We start from the raw sequence: 17,403 nt of genomic DNA on the forward strand, positions 1-17,403 counted from the left end.
TTTCACTATGCTGGCCAGGCTGGTCGCTAGCTCCTGACCTCAGGTGATCTGCCCACCTGGGCCTCCCAAAGTACTGGAATTACAGGCATGAGTCATCACACCTGGCCTTCCATTATTGTTTTATACAGCAAATTCGTCCTTAAGTATTCTCATCTCTACCTCCCTGTTCCTTTAATCAGCTGGTTCTGTTCAACCCTCCGCAGCCATGCTGCATAGTCTCATTCCTTTTCTCTGTGACTTCAGGGGACTCAAGTATTTTTCTCTTTTCTTTATTGAACAGTTTTTGTTCTTCCAGTATTCCTTGTATGTTAGGTTTTCTAGATCCTCCTAACCCAGCCTCCTGAATTATTCAGGTCATCAGTTTTTCTTTCTTTTTTTTTGTTTTTGAGACGGAGTTTTGCTCTTATTGCCCAGGCTGGAGTGCCATGGCACGATTTCTGCTCACCACAACCTCTGCCTCCCGGGTTCAAACAATTCTCCTGCCTCAGCCTCCCGAGTAGCTGGGATTACAGGTGCCCACCACCACATCTGGCTATTTTTGTATTTTTAGCAGAGATGGGGTTTCTCCATGTTGATCAGGCTGGTCTCGAACTCCTGACCTCAGGTGATCTTCCTGCCTTGGCCTCCCAAAGTGATGGCATTACAGGCATGCGCCACTGCACCTGGCCAGGTCACCAGTTTTTCAATAGTTATCTTTTGAGAATCCCATTCCCAGCTAAGAGTTTGGTCAGACAGACCCAAGTCGGCCCCTGGACTGGCATGTACTGCTCCATTGAGTGACAGTGTCCTTGGGTATAAAAGTGAGGCACTAACAGGACACGACCCGAGGCTTGTTGTATGGATTAAGTGGGAGCATGTGAAGTGTATAGGCCATCACCTGACATATATTAAACATTTAGTAAATGTTAGCCACACATGTAATTGAAACATAGAATCTTACTTTTATACTTTTATCAACACAAAGCAATAAGGAACTGCCACCTCCCTAATACTGATCAGCAGAGTATTTTCAATGAAGCTTAAATCCCTATTAGCTTTCTCAGCACCCTCATCATACATGGCTGACTCATACCGAGATAATCAGAACTCCTAGGGCTGTTTTACATATGCTTCTAGTTACCACATATTCTCATCTGTACTTGCGCAGTTTGTTTGTGAGTTTCTTTTGCTGTTGTTATTGTTATGGTGGGTTTTTTTTTTTCTTTTTTTGGAGACAGGGTCTTGTTGTATTGTATTGCCCAGGCCGGTCTTGAACTCCTGGGCTCAAGTGATCCTCCTGCCTTAGCCTCCCAAAGTGCTCGGATCACAGGCGTGAGCCACCATGCACAACTGTGGTGGGTTTTTATTAATTATTTATCCTTATTCGATTCTTTTTTTTTCTTTCTTTTTTTATTTGAGATGGAGTCTTGTTTTGTTGCCCAGGCTGTAGTGCAGAGGCTATTAACAGGCATAATCATAACACACTACATCCTTGAGCTCGTGGGCTGGAGTGATCCTCCCGCCTCAGCCTCCTGAGTAGCTGGGACTATAGGTGCACACCACCTTGCCTGGATTATCCTTGTTTTATTCTAACATATTAAATGCAGCCTACAGAGATAATTTTGGATTCTATGTGTTCATTATCCTTCTCAGCTGCGTGGAACTATTGAAAAGTCCAGTTGCTGTTTGCATCCCTGCCTCTTAGCCTTTGCAAGACATAGCATATTCTTTGCCAGAAAGAACAGCCTCCCTCCTCACAGTTCCATGTGCGGCTGGCCTGGGAGCAGCTGCACGTTCCTAGTGAGCTGTAGGCTTGCCATGCTGCTCCAGGATTCAGTGAACCCTCGGGTATTCCTCTTTCTTGTGAATGTCAAACAGCAGCTGACCTGTATCCTGTGGTGGGGCACTCTTCACAAGTGGTTTGCCCAGTAAAACTGTGAGTTATGTTAATGCCAGTGAATTATCATGCTCCAGGTTACAATACCAGCTACCAGGTTCTATGCACCAGGCTCACGGGAGAAGGTGATGGAATTGCTCAAGAGGATACACAGAACATTTACCCTCACCCCACACAGACCCCAGCATTACACTCCATTACACTCAGACTTTCAAAACGCATGCTCACTTTCTCTTTGTTGGAAAGACAAAAATGCTTAGAGGTTTAAATTTCTGTCTAGGCCAAGCAAGGTGACTCGCACCCGTAATCCCAGCACTTTGGGAGGCTGAGGCAAGTGGATTACCTGAGGTCAGGAGTTCAAGACCAGCCTGGTCAACATGGTGAAACCCCATCTCTACTAAAAATACAAGAATTAGCTAGACATGGTGGTGGGCACCTGTAATCCCAGCTACTCAGGAGGCTAAGGCAGGAGAATCACTTGAACCCTGGAGGCAGAGGTTGCAGTGAGCCAAGATCGCACCATTATACTCCAGTACAGGCAACAAGAGTGAAACTCTGTCTCAAAAAAAAAAAAAAAAAAAAACTATCTAAATGTGTTATCTTGGACAAGTGAATGAACTTTTCTGGCAAGAGTAAAATGAGGGAGTTGCACTGAGGTCACCTCCAGTTGCCCAAGAAGCAGAATTCTGTAGTTTATTCCAGTTCTCTGTTTCCACTGAAAAGTAGTCTTGTGTCAGGATCTCATAGTTCATAGTTTAGGTATGTTCCACAGTCCATAGCACTGGATCAAGGATGCAAAGGGTCTCCTGATGATCATGATTTCCAACATGAGCCTGCAGCGAAAATTATCTTGGGCATCTCAATGTCTTCAATTTTCTGGGGGTAAAATTACCTCATCTAAAAGTTATTTGCATAGGGAAAATAATTTTTTTTTTTTTGAGATGGAGTCTCACTCTGTTACCCAGGCTAGAGTGCAGTGGCAGGATCTCGGCTCACTGCAACCTCCGCCTCCCGGGTTCAAGCAATTCTCTGCCTCAGCCTCCCCAGTAGCTGAGATTACAGGTGCTCGCCACCAGGCCCAGATAATTTTTTTGTATTTTGAATAGAGACACGATTTCACCATGTTGGCCAGGCTGGTTTTGAACTCCTGACCTCATGATTCACCTGCCTCAGCTTCCAAAGTGCTGGGATTACAGGCGTGAGCCACTGTGCCTGGCCAGTGGGAAAATGATTTCTAAAATGATACGCAATCTGAATTCCAGATGTAGATATATTTTTATTGGAATTCCTGACCCATAGGTACCTGATATTAAACATCTTTCACACAAAGTGGCTCCTCTTCCTGAATTTTCTTTATAGGTGGGCAACACCACCCAAGAATCAAGAGAGCTAAACCAAATGTCTTCCCTCTCTTTTCCTGGGCTCCAGCCCCCTTGTCCATCCCACTGACCATTTGGTCAACAAATGCCGTTGATACAAGTTACCTTATATCAGTCAAAACTGCCCCCTCCTTAGCCGGGCGTGGTGGCGGGCACCTGTAATCCCAGCTATTCAGAAGGCTGAGGCAGGAGAATCGCTTGAACCTGGGAGGCAGAGGTTGCAGTGAGCCAAGATCACGCCATCGCACTCCAGCCTGGGTGACAGAGTGAGACTCCGTCTCAAAAAACAAAAAAAACAAAACTGCCCCCCGATACTGCCTGGATCCAGGCCTTTCTCTGTAACTGCCTCTGCTTTCTCTCTCAGTTCTCCTGTCCATGGTCTACAGTGAGGCTGGTGCAATCATTCCAGAATACGATCTGGTCACAAAGCTTCCCTGACCCTTCAGAGCTCCCTCTGTGGTGTGACACTCAAGGCCCACAGAATCCAGAGCCTACTGCCTTGCAGCCGCAGGTCCTGCTCTTCTTCCATGGGGTACCCAGGGCTTCAGTCCCATTCCTTCATGTTTCTGCCTGGCTGACTTCACTGTATCCTTTGAGACTCAGCCAAAGTGTTGCCTCCTTTTAAGAAAGGAACCATCAGGGGTCCTTCCCACGATGTTTTACCACGGTGGATTTAGGTGCCTGTTCGCCCACACGCCCCCTTACTGGACCGAAAGGTTCTCAAGTAGAGGAACGGTATCTTTGATGCCGGGGAAGTTGGAGGAATTCCGTGAGAGCAGACTACATAAGCACAAGTTTGCTGCCTATACTTTTCTTCTATAGCACAATTTTATTGAAATCTCCTTTCTGGTTTACATTATGGAGAGAAAATAAATAAACTAAAGATGGTCTGGATAGGAAAAGTTTACCCAAAAAGAATTTTGTCCAAAGCAGTGATCCCAAATGAAACTTTTATCTTCTTGAAATTCCTCAGAAAATACTGTATGCAGGGAGAAAGTTTTCTTAAAATGTCCTCATTAGTTAGTTTTCTCAGCAAATATTTACTGAGGGCATACTATCTGCTAAGCCCTGAAATAAGCATTGGGTGATGGCATGAAGGGATGAGGCCAAGTCCTTGTCCTTGCAGAATTTAGAATCTGGTGGGGAATTAAATACTAAACAGTAAAAAACAAAAAGGCTGGAATATGAATCAGCAGTTAATTGGTAAAGGCTGGGTGCTGATGTAGACAATAACAGTAGAGCCTATGTAGATGGGGTAGTCTGAGATGGTGTATTAGTCTGTTCTCACATTGCTATAAAGACATACATATCTGAGGCTCACGCCTGTAATCCCAGCACTTTGGGAGGCTGAGGTGGGCGGATCACCTGAGGTAGGGAGTTCAAGACCAGCCTGAACAACATGGAGAAACCCCCATCTCTACTAAAAATACAAAATTAGCTAGGCATGGTGGCACATGACTGTAATCCCAGCTACTCAGGAGGCTGAGGTGGGAGAATCACTTGAATCCGGGAGGCGGAGGTTGTGGTGAGCCGAGATTGCGCCATTGCACTCCAGCCTGGGCAACGAGAGCAAAACTCCGTCTCAAAAAATAACAATAATAATAATCCCTAATGTTATCTCAGCATGGTGGGGTACGCCTGTGGTCCCAGCTGCTCGGGAGGCTGAGGTGGGAGAATCACTTGAACCCGGGAGGCGGAGGTTGTGGTGAGCTGAGATTGCACCACTGCACTCCAGCCTGGGCAACAAGAGCAAAACTCCATCTCAAAAGAAAAGAAAAGAAAAAAGAGAAGAAAAGAAAAGAAGAGAAAATAAAAGAAAAAAAAAGAAAAAAGAAAAATGAACAAAAGCCGGATGTGGTGGCTCACACCTGTAATCCCAGCACTTTGGGAGGCTGAGGTAGGCAGATCACCTAAGGTCAGGAGTTCGAGACCAGCCTACCAACATGGTGAAACCCCGTCGTTACTAAAAACACAAAAAATTAGCCTGGGCGAGGTTGCAGGCACCTGTAATCCCAGCTACTGGGGAGGCCGGGGCAGGAGAATTGCTTGAACCCGGGAGGCAGAGGTTTTGGTGAGCTGAGATCACACCACTGCACTCCAGCCTGGGCAACAAGAGCGAAACTCCATCTCAGGAAAAACAAACAAACAAACAAAGCAGAAAGTGAACAAAAGACATGAAAAGACATTGTGCTGAAGAGGGTATACAGATGACAAATAAACACACGTGAAAAGATGTTCAAAATCATTAACCATCAGGGAAATGCAATTTAAACCAGAGTGAGATGCAATTTAAACCAGAGTGAGATATCACTACACATCTATTAGGATATGTAAAGTAAAAAATAATGACAATGCCAAGTGCTGTCAAGAAGGATGCAGAGAAACTGGATCACTCATACATTGATGAGTATTTAACACGGTATATAGTACGGAATACTACTCAACCATGAAAGGAATAACTATTGATAGTTCATACAAAACCTTGAATGAATCTGGGAGGTGGAGAGCCAATTCCCAAAGGTTACATACTATATGATTCCATATATATATATGTGTGTGTGTATATATATATATAGAGAGAGAGAGAGAGAGAGAGAGAGACGGGAGTCTTGCTCCCAGGCTGGAGTGCAGTAGCTCGATCTTGGCTCACTTCAACCTTCACCACCTGGGTTTAAGTAACTCTCCTGCCTCAGCCTTCCAAGAAGCTGGTATTAGAGGAGCCTGCCACCATGCCCGAGTAGCTGGGATTAGAGGAGCCTGCCACCACGCCCGGCTGATTTCTCTGTTTTTAGTAGAGACAGGGTTTCGCCATGTTGGCCAGGTTGGTCTTGAACTCCTGACCTCAGGCGATCCGCCTGCCTCAGCCTCCCAAAGTGCTGGGATTATGGCATGAGCCACCACGCCCAGCTATATAATCTTGAAATGAAAAAAAATTTAGAAGGAAAGAGCAGATTAGTGGTTACCCATAGTTAGGGTGGGAATGGGTGTGGTTATACAAAGGCATTAAAAGAAAACCCTGTAATGTAACTCTCTGCACCTTGACTGTGGTGGTGAACACGCATAAAATTTATAGCATACATACACATGCACACAAATAAATATAAGTAAAACTGGGGAAATTTGAAAAAGGTCAGTAGAGTATATCAATGTAGAGATCATACATAGAGAGACAGAGTGAGAGAGAAAGAGAGAGAGACGGGATTTCACTCTGCCATTCAGGCTAGAGTGCAGTGGCACAATCACAGCTCACTGCAGCCTCAAACTCCTGGGCTCAAGTGATGCTCCCACCTCAGCCTCCAGAGTAGCTGAAACCGCAGGCACATGTCACCTAACTGGGCTACTTAAAAAAAAAAAAAAAAAAAAATTGGTGTTCACTTTGGCAGCACATATACTAAAATTGGAACCATACGTGGCCTTGTGCAAGAATGACACGTACATTCATGAAGCATTCCATATATATTTGTTGTTGTTGTTATTGTTATTTTTTGTTTTGTTTTGTTTTGGAGACAGAGTCTCTCTCTGTCACCCAGGCTGGAGTGCAGTGGTGTGATCTCGGCTCACTGCAACCTCTGCCTCCTGGGTTCAAGTGATTTTCCTGCCTCGGCCTCTGAGTAATTGGGACTACAGGCACATGCTGCAATCACTGTGTGGCCCAGTCTGGTCACGAACTCCTGAGCTCAGGCAATCCGCCCATCTCGGCCTCCCAAAGTGCTGAGATTACAGGCGTGAGCCACTGCACCCGGCCAGTTTTTGTATTTTTAGTAGAGACGGGATTTCACCATGTTGGCCAGGCTGGTCTTGAACTCCTGACCTCATGTGATCCACCCACCTTGGCCTCCCAAAGTGTTGGGATTACAGGCGTGAGTCACTGTGCCCAACCCATATATATATGTTTTTAATGATATAAAAAAAAAAAATCTGTAGAGACAGGATCTTGCTATGTTGCCCAGGGTGGTCTCAAACTCCTAGGCTCAAGCGATCCTCCCTTCTTGGCCCAACAAAGTGGTGGGATTACAGGACTGACCACCACACCCACCCCAAGGTTGATATCCTGATTGTGATAACATACCACAATTTCACAAGATGTTATTATTGGGCGAAACTGGATAAAATTGTGAATAGGCTCTTTATTATTTCTTACAACTGCATGTAAATCTATATCTCAAATTTTCAAATTTTAAATTAAAAAAACTGGTAAAAAGGGATTTGAGGAAATGGTATTAACAAGTATGCTAAAAAATATATAAAAGAAACACAAGAAAAATGAACAAAAAGAAAAAAAGAAGAAAAAAAATCTCTGAAGAGAATGGGAGTCGAGCGTGGGGGAAGTTAGACTGAAAGCCGGGATACCAGCGAAGAGGCGGCTGCCATGGAGATACCAAATGATGACTGAGACCATGGGGGCTGAGGGGAGAATCACGATGGAGAGGAAGAGAAATGGGGTTGATTCGAGCTCTAGAGTCTAGACCTTTGACACTTGAAAAGAATTTTCCCAGAGAGCTTCCCAAAAGCCCAAATTTGCAAGAACCATGATAATATATAATAAAAATATCAGCATCAATGCCATATAATGAAACATTCATCAACATTCCTCTTCCTTTAGCCACAGTGATACAAAAACAAGAACAAGCTGGCCGCGGTGGCTCACGCCTGTAATCCCAGCACTTTGGGAGGCCCAGAAGGGTGGCTCACGAGGTCAGGAGATCGAGACCATCCTAGCTAACAGATGAATCCCCGTCTCTACTAAAAATACAAAAAAAAAAAAAAAAAAAAATTAGCAGAGCGTGGTGGCGGGCGCCTGTAGTCCCAGCTACTCCGGAGGCTGAGGCAGGAGAATGGTGTGAATCCAGGAGGCAGAGCTTGCAGTGAGCCGAGATCGCGCCACTGCACTCCAGCCTGGGCGATAGAGCGAGACTCTGTCTTAAAAAAACACAAAAACAAAAACCAAAAAACAAAACAACACAACAAAACAAAAAAAACACAAGAACAAAGTCAAAGTACGAGTGGATTCTGGGCTCCAAAGTCTTGTGGGGTCTCACCTTCACTGCCCTTCCTCTCTCTTCCTACTTCTTGTAAATGGAATCTGGTTCTTGTAAATGGAATCTGGCGGCAGATTCCATTCCAGGTCAAGGCAACGACCTGGACCCTGCCCTTCATTGTTACCTTGAATGACAAGGGGGATAAGGAAGACGGTTGGGCGGGTTTGCTTCCCACTTCCCCAGGAACCCTGGAAATGCACCATCGCATGCATGCCACACCCTCTTCACATCCATGCTTCTCCTTTCCACCCATGTCTGAGATTAAATCTCATTCTTTCCGCATGATGCACTTTCTACACAGACCTTGGAGGCACTCTTGGTAGAGATGTTAAATCTCTCAGTATCAAGGGCCTCCTCGACTGTTGTTTCCATGTGATTGGGACAGTGTTTTTCTCTAGGTGAGATCAAATGACTTCTCCCTAGAAAGGCCTTCAGAATCACAAACAATGATTTAAGAACTAAACAAAGTCCTACCCTAAAAGATAGGAGACAATTCAAAGAAAGTAAAGAATAATTCTAACACAAATGTGAAAAATAGATAAATGATAACATACAGAAGATACAACATCTACCTACATTTATTATATTAAAATCACTAAGGATGGGCTAGGCTTGGTGGCTCATGCCTGTAAGCCTAGCATTTTGGTAGGCTGAGGCGGACTGATTGCTTGAGTCCAGGAGTTCAAGACCAGCCTGGGCAACATGGTGAAACCTTGTCTCTACCAAAAAAATACAAAAATTAGCTGGGTGTGGTGGCACATGCCTGTGGTCGCAGCTACTTGGGAGGCTGAGGTGGGAGGATCTCTTGAGCCCAGAGAAAGAGGTTCCAGTAAGCCATAACCACACCACTGCACTCCAACCTGGACAACAGCGTGAGACCCTGTCTCAAAAAAAGAAAGAAAGGCACTAAGAATGAAGAGAACCATGCTGTGTAGCTGTAAAATATTATAGATTGTGACTGTTTTCATGTCACCGGTTCACAGTGACTTGAATTTCCAGGGAAGTACTAGACATCTGGCCCTTTGTAACTGACATTGTGGCTTTCCTTTACCAGGCCAGAGGAGGGAGATGAGGAGGTCCAGAAGTGCCTGGTGAAATGCGAAGGATGGTTCAACTACCGGAGGATCCAAGTGGCCCTTTCCCAGTTACCTCTCCCGTATTCCCAAGTGATCAGGCACAGAAGACACCAGCTACAAGATAACCAAGTCCTTATGAAATCAGGAGGCAAGTTTCACAGGTGCCCCCAAATCAACCTCCAACAGCTGACAGCTAACTTATAGTTTTGGGAGATTTGCAACTAAAATGAAAGTTCAGAAATGAGTCAAGTATCCAGATTCAGAGTGGGATGGAATATCACATTCGGGATGGTGTGGGAGGTGATGGAACTACCAGGAATGAGAATCCTGGGGGAGAATGACTAGAACTAAAAATGAAAATAAAAATAAAACACGAAATCATACTGGGCACCTGAAAATGCAAGATAAAGCTCTGAAAAAAAAAAAAAAAAAAAAAAAGAGACCCTTCTATTTGTTTCATGATAACTCACCATTTTGTCTACTTCTTTATCTATTGATAAATGTACTTTTAAAAAGATTTACTTTGTAGCATATATGTGGATGAAACCTTTTTACCATTTAGGTACCTTACTGAGGGCTGCCGCCTCTTCCTCCTGCTCTTCCCCTCCCTGCCTCCTCTTCCTCACTTTCCTCTTCTTCTTTGGTCTCTTTGTCCACATAAACAAAATCATTTAGCCCTCCGTATCCTCAGGTTCCACCAATCGCAGATGGGGAATACAGTATTTGGCTGGGAGCAGTGGCTCACCCCTGTAAACTCAGCACTTTGGGAGGCTGAGGCAGGAGGATTGCTTGAGTCTAGGAGTTTCAGACCAGTCTGGGCAACACAGTGAGACCCCATCTCTTAAAAAAAAAAAATAACAAAAAGAAAAAGAAGGCTGGGCATGGCAACACAGTGAGACCCCGTCTCTTTAAAGCAACAACAACAACAACAACAAAAAGAAGGCTGGGTGCGGTGGCTGGGATTACATGCCTGTAATCCCAGCACTTTGGGAGGCCAAAGCAGGTGGATCACCTGAGGTCAGAAGTTCGAGACCAGCCTGGCCAACATGGTGAAACCCCGTTTCTATTAAAAACACAAAAATTAGCCAGGCATGGTGGCACATGCCTGTAGTCCCAGCTACTCAGGAGGCTGAGGCAGGACAATCACTTGAACCTGGGAGGTGGAGGTTGCAGTAAGCCGAGATTGTGCCACTGTACTCCAGCCTGGGTGACAGCGAGAGTGAGACTACGTCTCAAAAACGAAAACAAAAAGAAAATATACTATTTGTAGGACGTGAAACTTGCAGATATGGAGGACTGACTTTTCACATCCCATCGGGCTGATTAAGGCACCTGATCACCCTTGGATTTTGGTGTCTGCAAGGGATCCTGGTACCAATCCCCTGTGGATCCTAAGGGATGACAATAAATATCACATCTTTCTAAACATTTGGTAGAATCTTAAGTAGCCTTATTTCACTCCAAATGCACACACCTTTTCTTTGTGAAGTCTTCCTAAGAGACAGTCTGCGTCATACTCTCTGCCCCACTTCTCCATTAGACAGAAGAGATTTGCTCCTCATGTGACCCCTTCCATGTTCCAGCTGAGAACCATGAGGGCCTTCATCTTTGTATTTTGAAGGTTACTACAGGGCCTGTCACACAGCTTACTCAATAGCCCTAGCTCAAGAAAATAGGTTGAATAAAAATAAGACAAACAAAAAAGTACTCAGTAGGTTTGAAGTTAAGTCATCACGATCATTAACTCTTCTGATCACATGATTTGCAAGGCCTGTGATGGAGTTCCAGAAGGCAACACTGATCTCACTCATGGTTTTATCATTATTCCTATACCCATTTCTATAAAATACTGTGGAGTCTTCTTTAGCTAGTGCCCAGCCTCAGGATGATGATCTAAGTCTCTGACCACAGCTCAGTTACAAGAAAGTTTTGGCCAGACTGGTGGAGAATCCTCAAGCCAAAGTCTTTCATTAAAGGCATCTCAAGTCTTCCAGGACTGGCCTGTGTTAGTGCCATGTGAGATGGGAACACAATTGGGATCTCGAGGGGCAGCGGCTGGCCTGTCAGTTATGTTCTCCGTAGTGGGTCTGAGCACCACAGCTCATCTGTTGAGTTTTGTAAGTTGTTGATTTTATTTTTCATTGTTAGGTTTTCTGTTTGGGTCTTTATCAGATCAACATGTTTTTGCTTCTATTCTAGTTGGTTTCACTTTCTCAGTTCTTGCTCTTTTTATGGATGTTATCATTGAGAATTCTTAGCATTCACATTTAGAAATATTTCTTAGACTGTTCTAATTACTTTTATTTCATTAGAAGTGCATTTGGGCTGTTCATATAGTTGGCTTTGTCAATTTATCTAAAAAATATTTATTGAGCACTTACTATATCTGAATGTTCTATTTATTTATTTATTTATTTTTTGGGATGGAGTCTCGCTCTGTCACCCAGGCTGGAGTGCAGTGGCAAGATCTCGGCTCACTGCAAGCTCCACCTCTCGGGTTCACGCCATTCTCCTGCCTCAGCTGGGACTACAGGCACCCGCCACCACGCCCGGCTAATTTTTTTGTATTTTTAGTAGAGACAGGGTTTCACCGTATTAGCCAGGATGGTCTCGATCTCCTGACCTCGCGATCCACCTGTCTGGGCCTCCCAAAGTGCTGGGATTACAGGCATGAGCCACCGCGCCTGGCCAGTATTTTCTTTGTGTTCAGAATTTTTTTTTTATTTTTAGAGACGGGGTCTCCTCTCTGTTGCTCAGTTTGGATTAAAGTGGTGTGATCATAGCTCACTGCAGCCTCCAAATTCCTTGCTCAAGTCATCCTCCTGCCTCCGCCTCCCACGTATGAGTAGCTTTGCCTACAAGGGTGAGCCACCATGCCCACCTAATTTTAAGAAAGTTTTGAGAGACAAGGTCTTGCTATGTTGCCCAGACTAGTCTTAAACTCCTGACCTCAGGCAATCCTGTCATTTCAGTCTCCCGAGTTGCTGCAATTACAGGTGACAGCCACTGTGCTAGTATTTAGAATTTTTATTTGCAGGCAAATCTGGAGTGGAACATTTCTTTGTCTCCTCCTTTCCTCCTTCTCTCTCTCCCTATACTCTGCTTTTTCTGTTTAGGTCAGCTCTTTCCAACAGAACTTTCTGCAGTGATGGAAATATTTTGTATCTGCACTATCCAGTACAGTAGCACTAGCCACATGTGGCTATGGAGTACCTGGAAGATAGCTAGTGAGACTGAGAAACTTAATTTTAAATTTTAATTTTAATGAATGTAAATTTGAATGTATGTAGCCACATAAGGCTAGTGGCTACTGTGCTGGTCAGTGTAGGTAATATTTTAGTAATTGCCTGACTGGGCTCCCTAACCCAAAACCAGAACTTCTATAGGCAGCTGGAGGAAGGGATATTCTAGATCTTGTCATTGGATGAGGGCAGAGCATGGCTCAATTCCTAGTCTCTGGGGTATGTGTGAGCTCTTTCTAGGAATACATTTTAATACAAACCATGGCCCCAGGTTACAGATTTTGGGAGCCTTCTCTCAGGAACAGTGGATCCCTATCCCAGGCTCTAGCTTTAAGCTGTGGGTCTTCCACTGCATCAGATGGGGCATCTTCCTTCCTCGTTATCCCACAAAAATCACGCTCTGGCCAGAGCCTGCCTTCTCCCAGACCTGAAGTATGTCAGGCTGCATCTTCATTGTGTCCATTGCTCTAAGTCTTCTCCTCTTTCTGACCCATAGTCATTTTACATTTTGTTTTGGGCACAGCCATAACTTTACAGCTTTTTCTTTCTGTGCTTTAACTAATGGTGCAGTGTATTTGGAGTTCAGAAAGCTAGACTGAATCTGCGAAGTGCTAACAAATGGGAGAGAGTTTCTGTATTTTTTAACAGGATGATGGTAATATAGGTAGAAAGGGTCATAAAAGTTAAAGTGCCAAAACTATCTTAAGGAGCAGTTTGGAATTTGACTGTTTTGTTGCATTTGTATTGTGAAGATGTGAGTGCTGTGGGGAAGTGTGACAAAGCCTCTGCTGAAGTCTCCCTGGTTGTGGCCCTGGGCCCTGTAGGGCGGGGCACCTGGGGCTGACAGGCAATTGACACCAACCCCAACTTCAAAGCCTTCACCATGATGCCAGCAGAGCTTACGCTTCAAACCCATTCACTTGCGCTGGTCCTTTCCAATGCCCTGGGAGCAATTTATATTTGCCAGTTTGTATTTTCTTTTCTTTTCTTTTCTTTTCTTTTTTTTTTTTGAGACAGGGTCTCGCACTGTCGTCCAGGTTGGAGTGCAGTGGTGCCATCATGGCTTACTGTAGCCTCTATCTCCTGGGGCTCAAGCAATTCTTCCATCTCAGCCTCCCCAGTAGCTGGGACTATAGGCCTATGCCAACACACCCGGCTAACTTCTTAAATTTTTTTGTAAAGACAGGGTATCGCCATGTTGTCCAAGCTGGTCTGGAACTCCTGGGCTCAAGCGATCCACCCACCTTGGTCTCCCAAAGTGCTAGGATTATAGGCGTGAGCCACCCCCCCTAGCTTGTGTTCTTTCCTTAAAGACAATCTCCCTAATTGTAAAAAAATTTTCAGGCTGTAGAGACCCTGGATATGCCCCTGCAAAGCACTGAAGATTAAATAAAAGTGCAGACTTCCAGTGGAGGTGGTAATTTTCTAGAGAGTAGTTCTCTGTGGGTATTGAAGTGCTAGGAGGTTGCATTAATCTTCAACATGTTTCTTGGGTTGCTCAGAGAGCCAAGAGAGATGAGATGGTCTTGGTTAGCTCAGGCAGAACATGTAAATTTCAGAGTTGTTCACACCCAGCTTCAAAGTGTGTCTATAGTTCCCGTGTGTGACCAACTCTGCCCAAAATCTTACTTACTGGCTTTTTCTTTCTTTAAGATTCCATTACTTACCATCTGCCAGTTCTTAGTTAACATAATTCTTTCTTTGTTAGAGTATAATATAATAGATTAAGCAACAGCTTTCAAGACTCCACCTTAATTGCCCTTCAACGAAATCTGACTATTCCCTAATCCCCTCAACTTCATATTCACAGATCATCTTTTAGGGTGGGTTAATCCTATCACACAACCCTACAGATTCACTGTTCCTAGTTTAGTTGTCTGAAAGTCATCTTGTTTCCAGTCTCAGGGTCACCTCACTGTCATCTGCATGCATTAACAGCATACTTAGTGGCAACATGTCATTAACGTCTGGAAACTCTAAGCACAATTTGAAGTTAATAATAGTTATACAATTAAAAATTGGAAAAAAGTCTTACAGAGAACAGCTATGTAAAAGTCTTCTCGCTTTCCTATATTTACTGCAGAAAACTAGAAGGTCTCAAATCCAGATGAAGCACTTTATGTTTCATTATACAGACAGCAAAAGCAGAATAACCACAGACACAGAGAGCAAGAGAAATATTTTATCCTTCCTCAAGGAACCACTTCAAGTGATATGGATTAATCGTAGTGTTAACACTCACTGCTTGGCCGGGCGCGGTGGCTCACACCTGTAATCCCTGCACTTTGGGAGGCCGAGACGGGCGGATCACGAGGTCAGGAGATCGAGACCATCCTGGCTAACATGGTGAAACCCCGTCTCTACTAAAATACAAAAAATTAGCCGGGTGCGGTGGCAGGCGCCTGTAGTCCCAGCTACTCCGGAGGCTGAGGCAGGAGAATGGCGCGAACCCGGGAGGCGGAGCTTGCAGTGAGCCGAGATGGTGCCACTGCACTCCAGCCTGGGCGACAGAGTGAAGACTCCGCCTCAAAAAAAAAAAAAAAAAAAAAAAAAAAATCACTGCTTTAGACACAAGGCACATTTAGTGGAGTACGGAAATAGTAACAGTAGAACATTTGCCTTCAAAGAGGTTAAACCTAGCTCAAGATGCAAAACTTACAAATGCAACATAATTTTGAACAGTTATTTTAAAAAATTGTTAATAAACAATTATTGGAGACAAGCCAAAAAGGTGAAGCGTGAAAGAAGGAAAATAATAACAAAACCAACAATGATGACTGCCATTTACTGAAGACCTACTATGAGATGCTCACTAGAGTGGTACTTTTATTTAGTATCTACATTTTACAGATGAAGAAATTGATGTTTGAAAAAAAAAAAGAAATTGAGGTTTTAAGCGGTTGTAACCAAGATACAGAGCGTTAGGATTTAAACCATTACTCCACCCAGCCTGGGCACGGATTTGAGGGAAAACAATCTAGAGGGAATGAAGTGAACGAAGGCACTCAGGAATGACAAGGCTGACTTAGCTCGAGGGCAGTAGAAAGGAAAGAGGTGGGGTAAACTGGCAGCTGAGAGGAGGAGCGGGCTGGGTGTCCCAGTAAGCTTAGTTCTCTGGAGCTGGTGTGATAAGCTTGTTGGAAGCTACCATGTGGAGTAGTTACCTTGTCATATGACTTTTTGCAGACCTAGAATCTGAAGACCTAGTGGGAAATGGAATGGTCTTTACAATTAGTATTAGCATTTACAAGAGTCTACACAGATGAAAACCCATCATCTGGGAGGCTGCCTAGACAAACAATAAACAAAGATAAAAGCAAGATAGTAAAGTTTGGTATAAGGGCTATGAGTGCAACAAACAGGGTGGCAACAGAGTAACTGGGGTGGGGGAACCAAGTTCAGATAGGGAGTTGTATAGACTGGAATAGTGGTCCAACAATGCCCTTTTCAGCCACTCCTAGTCACACTAAAATAGCAATTCATGGTGTACTATGTATACATTTCAAAGTATGTATGTATATATTTCAAAATTACATGAAACTATAAAACATGTCTAATACCATGTTTCCTTTTGTAAAACTATAAGGAATGTACCCTTGAAGAACATAAAAAAGTATATAAACTTAATTCAAAGTCTGTGATTTTTGTAGGGAAGTTTGTAGTTGGAAGAAAATATTATTTGAAACAGATTTTTACAATTTTTCTTTTTTTCCTTTTTTTTTTTTTTTTTTTTTTTTTTGAGACAGAGTCTCACTCTGCCACCCAGGCTGGAGTGCAATGGCATGATCTCAGCTCACTGCAACCTCCGCCTCCCAGGTTCAAGTGATTCTCATGCCTCAGCCTCCTGAGTAGCTAGGACTACAGGTGCATGCCATGACACCCAGCTAATTTTTTGTATTTTTAGTAGATACAGGGTTTCACCATATTGGCCAGGCTGGTCTCGAACTCCTGACCTCAGGTGATCCACCCACCTCAGCCTCCCAAAGTGCTGGGATTACAGATGTGAGCCACTGCGCCAAGTCTACATTTTTATTTAAAAAAATATAGAGATAAGGGTCTTGCTATGTTGCCCAGGCTGCTCTCGAACTACTGGCCTCATACAATCTTCCCACCTTGGCCTTCCAAAGTGCTAGGATTACAGGTGTGAGCCACCATGCCCATCTTGAATGCATTTTGAGAGATATAGAGAATCATAGTTTTATAAGGCAATGTTTTCTTTTTTGGTTCGTCTTTTTTTTTTTTTTTTTTTTTTTTTTTTGAGACAGGGTCTCATTTTGTCCTCTGTCACCCAGGATAGAGTGCAGTGACGTGATCATGGCTCACTGCAGCCTTGACCTCTTAGGCTCGACAATTCTTCCACCTCAGCCTCCCAAGTAGCTGGAGGCGTACACCACCATGCCTGGCTAATTTCTTTTACTTTTTGTAGAGACAATGTCTTGCCATGTTGACCAGGCTGGCCTCGAATTCCTGGATTCAAGTGATCCTCCCGCCTCTGCCTCCCAAAGTGGTGAGATTACAGGTGTGAGCCACTATACCTAGCTAAGGCAATGTTTTTATTTCAAAATACAGACACACAGGGCCAGGCACTGTGGCTCACGCCTGTAATCCCAGCACTTTGGGAGGCTGAGGCGGGTGGATCATGAGGTCAAGAGATCAAGACCATCCTGGCTAACACGGTGAAACCCCATCTCTACTAAAAATACAAAAAATTAGCCGGGTGTGGTGATGGGCGCCTGTAGTCCCAGCTACTCGGGAGGCTGAGGCAGGAGAATGGCATGAACCTGGGAGGCG

This window comes from Chlorocebus sabaeus, chromosome 8 (assembly GCF_047675955.1).
Source record: "Chlorocebus sabaeus isolate Y175 chromosome 8, mChlSab1.0.hap1, whole genome shotgun sequence".
NCBI classification, from domain to species: Eukaryota; Metazoa; Chordata; class Mammalia; order Primates; family Cercopithecidae; genus Chlorocebus; species Chlorocebus sabaeus.